A 13169-nucleotide genomic window follows, 5' to 3' on the forward strand; every position below is an offset into this window, starting at 1 on the left:
AAAGAAAAAGAAAACAAAAGAAAAACTAGGAGATACACTAAAATCATACCATGGCTATCTCTGAGTGGGAAGATTATGGCTGATCTTTATTTCCTTTTGTATGCTTTTCTGTATTTTTCATTTTTTTGAACAATAAAGACACATAACTTTTATTAACAGAAAAAAAGAAAAGGTGTTTTTAAAATTTGCTTTTCTGGAACCAGGCCCCTAGAGATAAAGTCCTCAACAGGGTATTCCTCACACACATCTGCAGGGACTGGGCCCCCTTGCCCAAGGCTTTCCCCTGGAAATCAGACTCAGCAGACCTTTTCCCCAATTACCAGAACGCCATCCCAGGCTCTCATACCCGCCCCCCCAATACTCTTCCCATCCCCAGCCTGCCAGCCAAGGTGTCCAGAGACAGGGTGATAGGCTGAGGACACACAAGCAGGGTTGCAAGTTTGCAGGGTGGGCCAGGGAAGCAGCCCCTGCAGCCTGGGACGTGGATGCCAGGAGCTCCTTCTCTTTGGTTCCTGGGTGGACCTTTATATAAGGTAGCACCACAACCTTCAGCATCATATTTGGACACACATGCAGGCCACCAGCTACTTGAGGGCTAAGAAACGGCCTCATTCATTAGGGCCCCAGTAGCTGGCTGGAGCTCAGCAACTCTTTGTTAAGTTGAATATCAACAGTGGATATTTATTGAGCAACTACTCATCATTACAATTCTAGGGTAGATATTACTATTTCATTTCACAGACCTGGCAGCTAAGGCCCAGAGAGGCTGATTCACTTGCTCCAAGGCACACAGATGATTAATCACAGAGCTGGAACCCAAGCCCAGGGGTGATCTGCCTCCAGGCTTGTACTCTCTATGCCTGCTTCTTCCCTTGCCAGGTCCAGAGAACCCAGGTACAAGCGAAGTCTCCCTGAATGGCTAGAGTTTCTGGAATAAATCCCATTCTGGGAAGAGTACCATGAAAAACGGCATCTTTTCATGGTCTTGGCGCCCCTGGCCTGCCCTTGGCAGGTCTGGAAGAGTTACCCCAGTTAAAGTAGGAACTTTGGAGAAAGGCTGGCTGGGAGGGGGTTTCTAGGATGCATCCTAGAAAATGCATCCTTTCTGCCTCTTACCAGACACATCCTTAACTCACTCTCCTGGCAAACGAGAGCTCTATTCCATACCTCCAATTCACTTCTCTACACCTGCCCAGTCTCAGCCTCCAAAATCAGATTTCCACACCCCTTCCCCCAGGAAGCCTTCAGGCAAGCCACTTCAAATTGCCGTATTTATTCCTATACTCTGCCCCAATAATAAATAAAGCTAACCTATGACATATATCCTCTGTCCTCCATGGCAGGCCCTATGCCAAGCACTGTGCACGTGTCCACTCCCTCCACCTTGTAAGGTGGGGCTATGATTTTATCCCATTGAGGAATAGAGAGTTAGCCAGCTCGCCCAATGTGACATAGCAAATCAGTGACAGAGCCAAAAGTTGACCCCATGCAGTCTGAAACCAGAAGCCACGTTCTTCACTACCACACTAGTGGCAATGCCAGGGCTTGAGGTTTCCCTGGACCTGGTCATCCAGGGCTGGGCTCTTGTGACACGTCAATGATGAGGCAGGTTGGGTGATGGTCTCTCTCCAGAATGGGGGATCTTACGCTTGTAAACAGATGGAAACGGGCTCAGCTCCTCTCAGACTGCATCTGCTTCATTGATCTGGGAGCCTCTCAGGGTAAGGCCAATTTTGTTCTCACTGGTCCTGCCACCCACATTCAGGACATGAGGGAGGGTTCCGGGGGCGGGGGCAGGGGGGCGACTGGCTGCTTCACTGGCTGGCAGACTGACTATAGGGACAGGTATAGGGGAAGGGTCTCAGGTAAGGACCCTGTCCCTGACTGAGCCCCAAGACCCAGAGGAGCCCTGACTTTCTCTTCCCTCCACCTCCCTCCAACCCCCTACCTGCCCTTCTCCACCTCTGTCCTGTCCTTCCCTCCACCTCCCCACCCTACCCCTGCCCACTTCCCTCCCCGCCCACTTTCCCAGAGCCAGAACAAACAAGAAGACAAACTCAGCCTCCGAGGCAGCAGCAGCGGTGGCAGCGCGGGGAGCAGGGAACTTGCCTTCGTTTCCCCGGCTTCCCTGATCCCAACCTTAATCCCCGCTCAGCATCCTGTCAGCTGGGTTGTTCTCAAGCTGACATTGCTGCAGGCGCCTTCTCGGCAGCCTTTCCTCAGATCTGCCTCCTCGGGGGACTTCTAAAGAGGAGCCTGAGGTTTCTCTGTTACAGCCGGCTTCACTCGCTGCCCTCAAGCAAAGCCTGGGCTCCCAGGGGGCCGCAGGGAGAGGGGGCTGAGGGGGAGCAGTGCCAGGCCTGATGTTTCAGAGGAAGAGAGGAGAATGGAGGTGGCTGGACCCCAGAGGCTTCCACAGTGGGGGTCAGGCCTGGGGCAGGAGCCCAGCCAGTGCTGTGGGTCTGCTCAAAGCAGGGAGGGACTTGCTCAGGTGTGCGGGCCTGAGAAACATAGGGGATACTGAGGCTGGATCCCAGGGAATTCACGCTGGTTCTGGCTGTGGAAGAAGCCAAGGGGTCTTCGAGTTTCTGAGGCTGCAGGGAGAGCACAGCTCAGAGTGGGTTTGGAGAGAGAGGCAGCTGGAGCCTGCACTGAGCGTGTGTGAAAGAAAACACAGACATACACATTCATCAGTGGACGTGCTGAACACCTGCTGGGTCCTGGGAGCCAGACGGGAAGGCAGCCTGGTGAGGGGGACGGCGTGAGCTCCACAACAGACGGATCCCCTCCCCCGATCTGCCGTGGAGTTGCTGTGTGGCCTCTGACCAGTCACTTGGCTTTTCTGAGGCCCAGTTTTCTCATCTGTAAGTTGCGTGGTGGGAAGGGGGAGGTAATCACACCCCTGCAGGATCAATGTGAAGTTTAGGGTTGTTTTTTTGTGTGTGTGTGTGTGACAGAGTCTCCCTCTGTCACCAGGCTGGAGTGCAGTGGTGCGATCCTGGAACCTCCACCTCCTGGGTTCAAGCAATTCTCCTGCCTTGGCCTCCTGAGTAGCTGGGACTACAGGTATCCACCACCACGCCCAGCTAATTTTTGTATTTTTAGTAGAAATGGGGTTTCACCACGTTGGCCAGGATGGTCTCGATCACTCGACCTCATGATCGGCCTGCCTCGGCCTCGCAAAGTGCTGGATTATAGGCGTGAGCCACCGCGCCCGGCCGCAATGTGAAGTTTAAAGTCAGCGTGTGCAGAGCACCTAGGTTGCTGACGGTTTTTGCCATTCATGTCACTGTCCACAGGGACATTAGAGTCTGAAGCTTTGTCTGGGTTTTCATAAATGGAACTCTGTGTGGATGGGAGTCACGTGAGGGCACATGTGTGTGCAAGTGAGCAAGTGAGTATCCATGTGGGAATCCGGGCAGGACCCCACAAAGCTGCTGTGAGTCCCTACGTCTGAAATCAGACTCAGACTGCAGCCTGACAAACATCTGGGACCGTAGATCTGGCCAGCTCTGCCATCCCCGCACACCCCCACCCTCCGGTTGTGACACACCCATTCTGCCAAGGGGACAGGGATGTAAGAGGCTCCTGGAAGCCCAGGAAAGGTGCTCCTTAAGCTCCCCCCACCTTTCAGCTCCCTCTCTGGGGACTCCCTCAGAGCCGTAAGTGCTCCAGGAACTGAACCAGAAGGGAGTGCCTGAGACCCCAGGTGCTCAGCTTCCTGGGAGAGAGCTCAGGCTGCAAGCTGGGTGGGCTTGGTGAGAGTCCATAGGGTCCCAAAGGCAGAAGGGTTGAGTGAGTGGCAGAGAGAGTGCCTCTCCATCCACCTCTCCATTTCGGAGTGGAAGGGAGGGAGTGCTGAGAGGGGGCCACAAAGCAGGGTCTGGATTCAGTCCCTCTACTTCCCAGTAGGGCCTCTTCCTGGATCAGGAAAAAAAAAAAAAAAAAAAAAAAAAGCACTTCTTCCTGTTGCCAGGGTTGGCATAGCTGGGTAGCCCTAGGCAAGTCACTAAACCTCTCTGACGCTTGCTGTCCTTATCAGTAAAACGGAATCGTATTACCTGTTGGTGTTGCAGTGCAGTAAAAAAAAAAAAAAAAAAAAAAAAAAAAAAAAAACAAAGCAGAACGTGCAAAGCACTGAAAACATTGCCTGGCACGGGGTAAGTGCTCCAAGGTGTGCACAACATCCCAGCTGACACAGAGTTTTGACTCGGGCTGTGGCGGGTATGTCTGTATGAGCATTACTTGGTAATAAGAAATAGAATGTTGACAGCGTTTTAGGTTCCAAAAATGGATATGAATGTCAAAAAGTCAAAGCAGCCAGGTAAAAATGTCATGTAACAGCCAGGCACGGTGGCATGCACCTGTAGTCCCAGCCACTCAGAAGGCTGAGGCAGGAGAATCGCTTGAGCCCAAGAATTGGAGGCTGCAGTGCTCTATGACTTGATTGTGCCACTGCACTCCAGCCTGGGCCTCATAGCAAGACCCTGTCTTTTACCTCATAGCAAAAACAAAAACGCAAAGCAAAACGAAAAGTGTCATGTAACAGCTTGGCACATATAAATATTAGTAAATTCTAATTTCCTTCCTCTCTTCCTCCCTCCCTTCCTTCGGACCAATGCATTTTATCATTCTCTAACCAAATCATTCCCATTCTTTGAGGGAAGTCAAATTCCCTCCTGACCTAACCATGAGGCCTGCATCTCACCTCTGTGTGTTGGGGCAGGAAGGTTGTCTCCAGGGCCCACACAGGACACTGTTGTCTCCCAGTCTTTGGGAAACTACCGGTCTGAGAACTCTCAGGAACTTGTGAACCATGCTGATTCCTGCCCTACCCTGACCTGCTGAATCAACACCAGGTAAAGGAGCCCGGGGATCCGCATTTAATAAAATCCCCTGTGAATCTGACACCCGCTAAATTTGAAAACTGTCTCCTTAGCACTTTTTCTCTTTGCCCTAGGCTCATATGTGCTCTTGCTTGTCAGACCGTGCTTAAAGTCCTTGTCTTAGGAAGGTGGCTGCTTCATCCCCCAGCCAGGAGATTCCTGTGGGACACTCCCTGCAAGAACCCCAAGGCCACTGGGCAGGATTCTGCCCTGCACCTTAATCCCATGGCACCTGCATATATTCATCCCTCACAGACTGCAGGAGTTGGGGGCTTCTGGGCCCATCTTCCAAAGGGATGCTACATTCCTCAAAGATTGGAACCTCTGGGTCCCCCGAGCAGGTGGCCTGGGATATAACCGGGACTCCATGTCAATGACAGACATTGTCTCCTGCCCTGGCATTCAAAGAGACAGGTTCAGGTGGGGGCAGGTGTCCTTCCAGCTTCCCAAGAGCCTCCTTGCACTGGGGGTGGGGCAGGGCAGCCTTCCCCTGCTTCTTCCTTCCCTGGTCTGTCACCCAAAGGAGGCTTACCTTAGTGTTTAGGAAAGGGTGGAGGAGGAGACAATTCTCAGACCTCTGATGACTCACCTTTCCCCAAAATCCAACCCCCAGACCCTTATAACTACTCCCATTCACCTTAGCATGAGTGAGGTTGACCAGAGCCCTACCAAGGGAGGCACCCTTGGGAGCAGAAGGCATCAGGGTGTGTGAGGCTCTTCTGGACTCAGAGGCCTGAGTGTGAAGTCCTGGCTCTCATCAGCCAGTTGCACAGACCATGGCAAGCCCTTCTCCAGTTCTCTCACTTGGGAAGCAGCCATTAAAAGTTGTAAGGCCTCGGCCAGGCACAGTGGCTCAGGCCTGTAATCCCAGCAGTTTGGGAGGCCGAGATGGGCGGATCACGAGGTCAAGAGATCGAGACCATCCTGGCCAACATGGTGAAACCCCATCTCTACTAAAAATACAAAAAAATTAGCTGGGCATGGTGGCATGCGCCTATAGTCCTAGCTACTTGGGAGGCTGAGGCAGGAGAATTGCTTGAACCCTGGAGGTGGAGGTTGCAGTGAGCCGAGGTCACGCCACTGTACTCCAGCCTGGCGGCTGGTGATGGAGTGAGACTGTCTCAAAAAAAAGAAAAAGTTGTAAGGCCTCAGACAGACCACAGGATGAACGTGTAAAGTGAACACGAGGTATGGATTTTTTTTGAAATTTTATAGAATTACTCTTTTTGCATCCTCCCCCAACAACAGGTGCAGGCTACCTAGGAAGCCCCTTGTCCAACTGCCTCCTCTCTGGGAGTCCCAGCCTCAAGCTGTCTGGCTCTGAAAACAAGCCCATCTGTTTGGGAGGTTTCAGAGGCAGCTGGGAGGGGCCCCCAACCACCCCAGCTCATTCCAAATAGGTGGCGTGGGAGAACCCCGTTCTAAGGCAGCCTCGAGCCATGATGTCTGCCCCAGAGGTGTCAGGGGAGGCGAGGAGAGGAGGCACCAGGGGAGAGGACTCTGGGAGCCAGATCCCGAAACTCCTAGGGCGTGAGACCAGAAACCCAAATCCTGCCACCCCCACCCCCACCCTTCAAGCCACCGTCCGGAAAAAATAAACTATTTCCTGCAACCAGCTCCGAAACAAAGTCTGTGAATGCGCAGTGACACATGTTACATAAATAGAAGCCACAGAGGGGAAAAGCCTGTTTTCTCTTTCATTATTTATCACTCTCTAACCATCTCCAGCTGGGTGAGTAAACAGGCGCATTGGCCCATAATGAGGAACAGACTGCTGCCGTGGGGCTGCCGGAGGGGCGCGTGTGTGTGACCATGAGAGTGTGTGGATGTGTCTGTCTGTCTGTCTGTCTGTCTGTCGGTCTGCCCTTGAGAGGGAATCGTGGAAGCCTGAAAAACCAGAAGGCTTGTGAGGGCACCAGATTCCAGAAGACAAGAGGGGAGCCACCTGGTGTCCTCCCCACCCCTCGCTGGGGTGGGACAGAGCCAGTCTGCCACCTCCTCGCCATGAGGGTTGGTGGGTAGACCGGCGAGCTGGGCGGAGGAGTTAGAGGGGAGAGACTGTGTGGGTGGGGGAGGATGTGAGATGCATAAGCCAAGTGCGAGGCTGCAAATGTGCCGGGTCTCTGAGCGTGACCTCCACAGGGTGGCCTCTGGGAGTGAGGCGGGGGCAGGAGGGCGTATGAAGGGGTGTGACTGTAGGGAGTGTGTAGGGCTGTATGTAAGACTGGGAAACTAAACGAGTGTGTGTGTGATGACCTTGCCATGTGTGAGCATATACATGTGTGTGGCGGGACCGTGGGAGTGTCTGATCCTGAAAGTATATACAGGAGGGGGTGTGAGTTTTGTGATTCTGGGAATGTGTGTTTATATCTGCATCACTATGGCAGTATGGTCTGTGCATGTGAGATTTTATGGCTGTAGGTGGTGTTTTGGGTTGAATTGTGCCCCTCCCCCAAAAAGATATATTGACGTCCTAACCCCTAGCACCTCAGAATACGACTTTATTTGGAACCAGTATCATGGCAGATGTAATCAGTTAGGATGAGTACCACTGGAAAAGAGTGGCCTTCATGCAATATGACTGGTGTCCTTATAAGATGCTCATGTGAAGACACAGAGAGATGAGGGCAGAGGCTGGAGTGATGCTTCTCCAAACCAAAGAAGACCTGGGGCTACCAGAAGCAAAGGCAAGGAAAGGCCCTTCCCCGCAAGTCTCAGAAGGAGCTTGTGGCCTCCAAAACTGTGATACAATAAATTCCTGCTGTTTTAAGATGCCCAGGGTGTGATACTTTGTTATGGCAGTCCCAAGAAACTCAGTTTGTAATACAGGTATGTATGAACATGTTGTGTATATGAACGTGTTATGTGAACTTGAGAATATGTGAAAAAATGTGTGAAACTGGCTGGGTGCGGTGGCTCACGCCTGTAATCCCAGCACTTTGGGAGGCCAAGGTGGGCGGATCTCCTGAGGTCAGGAGTTTAAGGCCAGGCTGGTCAACATGGTGAAACCCCATCTCTACTAAATACAAAAACTGGTTGGGCGAGGTGGCTCATCCCTGTAATCCCAGCACTTTGGGAGGTCGAGGTGGATGGATCACAAGGTCAGGAGATCGAGACCATCTGGCCAACATGGCGAAGCCCTGTGGGGCTGCCGGAGGGTCACGTGTTCGAGCCCTAAAAATATAAAAATTAGCCAGACATGGTGGTGCGAGCCTGTAATCCCAGCCTTGGAGTAGGTGTTCAGTTTGGAAATCTCCATAAGGCTATCTTCATCACCCTTACAGTACTTGAGGACTAAAGAGTAAGTCAGAAAAGCACTTTTGTCAGCATGGACATGCTACAAAATGAGCCACAAATGGGAGCTAATGCTTGTCTTCAATGAACTTATAACAAAATAGTAATCCAAATGATGAGTTATGGACAGACATGGTATCTGAAGCACCGAAGGAGAGAGGATGAAAGTAGCAGAGGTGTAAGGGAAAGAACTTCAGGAAATCTGAGTTCAATGCCTGGGTCTGTCACTTAATCAAGGTATGGCCTTAAATCGGTCATTTTACCTTGAGTCTCATTTCCACTTCAATAAAATGTGGAGAGAGAAAAAAAAGTCTAAGTCTGCTGTTACAACTTGTCAATGGTATGTGACTGTTAAGAGATGAGAGATGGTTCTGAGAAAGGAAAGGCCTTGTTGGCAACACTCCTGTTAAGCCATTAGTCTCTAAATTCCGGCTTCACTGTGAAGTTCTATAGAGCGTTAAATACAAATCTTCCTGTCTTGCTTCACACAGTTCCTTAACGTCAGTTTTGAACTTTGGTCATAGAGTCTTCATATTTCAGTATTTGGTGGTCCCTGTAGCTTATACATAACTTTGTTAAAAGAAAAAACAAATTTTTCTGATGCTTTGAAAATAGTTTTGAAAGGAGTTTTGACTTTTTCCCCCTCATTCATTTCAGTATAGAGTGCACGATTTCACAATACAATTTTTGTGAAGGCCAGGGCAGGAGAATTGCTTGAAGCCGGGAGACGGAGGTTGCAGTGAGCTGAGATCATGCCACTGCACTCCAGCCTGGTGACAGAGTGAGACTCCGTCTCAAAAAAAAAAAAAAAAAAAAAAAATTAGCCAGGCATGGTGGTGCACCAGCTACTCCAGAGGCTGAGGTAGGAGAATTACTGGAATCCAGTAGTCAGAGGCTGCAGTGACTGAGATTGTGCCATTGCACTCCATCCTGGGCGACAGAGCAAGACTCCATCTCACAAAAAAAAAAAAAGTGAGAAACCATGAGAGTGTGCATGTATGTGAGTGTGAGATGGTAGTAGTGAAAAAGTATGTGAGACAGGGAATGTGTGAAATGTGTATATGTGTGTACCAGTACACAGATGCTCAGTACCTACAAATCATCATCCTGGAAAGGAACTCAGCACATGTCCTTCACATCTGATTGCCTCTACCCACCCTCCCTGACCTTACACAGCCCCTACCTGAGGCCAGGCAAGCCTGAAGGCGAGCTGCCCACAACCTGCCCACAGGATATAGGAGGCAGGCTTGCTCCTCAGGGACCCAGATGAGGCCAGGCCGTAAAATCTCACATGCACAGGCCATGCTGCCATAGTGACACAGATATAAACACACTTTCCCAGAGTCACAAGTCACGTGAAGGCTGCAAGCAGTGACGTATGGGGCCAAAATCATTGTTTGTGTGCCTGGACGTTATTACTGGAAGTCTGATTTCTATTTTTGTTTGTTTGTTTGTTTGTTTTCTGAGACAGAGTCTCTTGCTCTGTTGCCCAGGCTGAAGTGCAGTGGTGAGATCTTGGTTCACGACAGCCTCCGCCTCCTGCGCTTAAGCGATTTTTCCACCTCAGCCTCCTGAGTATCTGGGGCTACAGGCACATACTATCAAGCCTGGCTAATTTTTGTATTTTTTGTTGAAAAGGGGTGTCACGGCCAGACACAGTGGCTCACACTTGTAATACCAGTACTTTGGGAGGCTGAGGTAGGGGAATCACCTGAGGTCAGGAGTTCAAGACCAGCCTGGCCAACATGGTGAAACCCTGCTTCTATAAAAATCAAAAATTAGCCGGGTATGATGCCTATAATCCCAGCTACTTGGGAGGCTGAGGCAGGTGAATCGCTTGAGCCTGGGTGGTGGAGGTTGCAGTCAGCCGAGATCACGCCATTGCACTCCAGCCTGGGCAGCAGAGCGAGACTCCGTCTAAAAAAAAAAGGAGGAAAGAGAAGGGGTCTCACTCTGTTGCCCAGGCAGGTCTCAAGCAATCCTCCTGCCTTGGCCTCCCAAAGTGCTGGGATTATAGGTGTGAGCCACCTGCCCAGCCCGATTTCTTTCTAGTTGCTACGCTGGTATCCCCACTCCTGTATAGGGAGTTACAGGGAGACAGGCCTGTGCTCAGAGACTCTTGAAGCCACACTGGGTTCCTACGCACCGTGCTGACCAGCCCCATTCCTGGAGACCACCGGATGTCACAGAGCCAGCTGGAAACTTAGCCTCCCAGGCCATGTTCAGACCAGCCTGTCCCCTTGCTGGCTCAGCCTCTGTCTTCCAACCAGGAGACACCATAATTGTTCAATTACTCAACAAAGCACATGTTTCATGGCCCACGCCTTAGCATCCTCAAAGGTGTCCCAGAGAGGCCTTGCTATGAAACCTCAGGCAAGCCACTTTTCTCTGAGCCTCAGTTTCCTCTCTGAAAAGCACACAACCACCCTTGTCCTGCCCACCTTCATAGAATTGTCAGGATTAAGGGGCTCAATGGACCTGAACTTGCCTAATAAAGAAATGCCTTATAATATGCTTCCCACAGACCTAGGGTGTCAGTATCATCTCCGGCATCAGCTTCCCACTGTCTCTTCCCTTAGCTCTGTAATGCTTTGATTTAATTCAGGAGTCTGCAAACTGGCTCACGGACCAAATCCTGCCTGGTTTTGTATGCTCTGTTAGCTAAGAGTGCTTTTCACAGATGAACACTGGTGGTCAATTTGATAATAGGGAACATTAACTCTGAACCCCAACGAAGCAAAATGTTATCCCCTTTCCCCAAATCTCATTCTTCTCATTAGTAGACCTGTATTACCCAAAAAACTACTCAATTATTATTGACATTGTAATTTCGTCAGTAAAACTTTGTGGAAATTTGTTTTCTCTCTTGCTATGTAAATTTCTGCTTGATAGTCTCAATTTTGTCTCTTAGCCTGCAAGCCTTAAAATACAGCAAAATTTGCTGGTCTTTGCCTCCACTGCCCAACTCTGCCATTGTCACACAAAAACAGCCACAGATGATACATAAGCAAATGAGTACGGCTGTGCTCCAATACAACTTTATTTACAGAAACAAGTGGTAGGCAGGATTTGGCCACCATCCACCCCCCGGAAGTAGAACACTATAAGTTCTTGGCCATTTTGATGGGTTTGGAGAAGGGCAAGTAAATCCTTAGTCAGGTCCAAATAAGCCAAGTGTTGGCTTGAACAATTCACTGGACTGAATTGGGTAGGATGTGAGTCTGAAGCTGATGGGACTCTCTCCAAGGACTCTAAGAATAAAGCCCACCCAGGAAAAGGCAGAGTTAAGCAAGGGGAGAACTCAACGGCATCGTCGGCATCGGCGTAAGCCTCTGGATCACACATCATCTGCATCGAGTCCTGCTCCCTTGACTTTCAGGCACAAGAGCCAGTCAATTTTCATTGTTATCTAAACTCATCCGAAGTGGATTTTCTGATGTTTGCACTGACACAAGCGCACAAAAGAAGAGTGTCTAATCCAGCCTGGGGCATTCAGGGAAGACTTCCAAGAAGAGGTGCCATCTGAGCTGGGTCTTAGTCAGCAGTGAAAGCACATACAAGCACAGGGCATAGTATGAGAGGAAGCCCAGCTACATGGACATGCCACAAGTCCCAGTTGGCAGAGCTGGGAGGAGCCAGGGATAGAATCAGAGGTTCAAGAAAGGATACCTTGTGCCCTGTGCACCCAGCCAAGGTGCTGGAATTTTGAATGCATTTTAAGCAGGGCATGACAAGTTCAGGCTGGAATTTTATTTATTTATTTATTTATTTTTGTAAAGATGGGGCTTTGCCATGTCATCCAGGCTGCTCTCGAACTCCTGGCCTCAAGCGATCCATCTGCCTCAGCCTCCCAAAATGCTGGGATTACAGGCGTGAGCCACCACATCTGGCCTGGGCTGGCATGTTAGATAGAACTTTTTCACCACTGCAGAGGATGCTCTGAAGGGAGGCTCCAGAAGGGGATGAGGCTGGAAGTGGGGAGGCCAGCTGGGAGGCTACTGGAATACTCCAGGTGGGAGATGATAAGGGTCCTGCCCTGACCAATGGTGGGGGCAGAATGGAGGTAAAGAGGAGGGAATGACTCTGAGAGATGCCTTGGAAGCCACAGGACTTGGAGAGTGGATGTAAAGAGGAAGGGATAAGGAGAACCAAGGGATGATTCTAGTTTCTGGAGTGACTGGGTACATATGGTGCCACCAATGGGGAGAAGACGCAGAGTTAGGGCATGTTATGGATACAGTAGATGGCTTGGGCTGGGGACATGTTGTGTGTGCCATCCCTGGACGCCCACAGATATGGGCATGGGAGCCAGGTCCCACTGGGATAGTGCTGGGAGCCACCAACTCATGGGTGGTGGATAAAACCATGAGAGTAGATGGGCTTGTCCAAGAGCACAGATGACGAGGAGAGCCGTGGGGCCACACCCAGGGCTTCAGGTAGGACAGCGGGAGAGGAGATGAGCACACAGTGTCAGGAAAAGGAAAAGTTAAGCAGGAGAACAGAAGGGCAGAGTGTGGCAGGCTCTGGCGCCCTGCCCATCTCTCTCTGTTCGCCTCTAAAGGTAGAAGGCTGCTTACTGCCAACACCTGCTCTTTGCCTGAGGGTTTTTTCCTGGCCATGGAAACACCCTTGGCTGCAGCCCAGAGCAAGCCGGAAGTGCTGGAGAGTGAATGTGCCTGGAAGGAGGCCGCAGCCCATGATGAAGGGGAAGTTGGTGGGTGAGCACCCTAGGACCTGCGCCCGTGGGCTGGCTTGTGTGCGGTGTGTGTCACACATGCTCAGGTCCCCAGTGGGACTGCACTCGTCTTGCTGACAGTGGGATAACACTCCCTTTATTGGCTGCTTTCCCTTCCTTCTCCCTGCCCTGCTCCCCCACTGGTATTTCTGGGACCACCTCCCAAATAAACCGCTTATGCTTGAATCACTGGCTGAGAGTCTGCTTCAGGGAGAACCTAAACTAAGACAAAGGTGTCATGAAAACCAAAAAGC

This window comes from Cebus imitator, unplaced genomic scaffold (assembly GCF_001604975.1).
Source record: "Cebus imitator isolate Cc_AM_T3 unplaced genomic scaffold, Cebus_imitator-1.0 Scaffold197, whole genome shotgun sequence".
In the NCBI taxonomy this organism is placed as follows: domain Eukaryota; kingdom Metazoa; phylum Chordata; class Mammalia; order Primates; family Cebidae; genus Cebus; species Cebus imitator.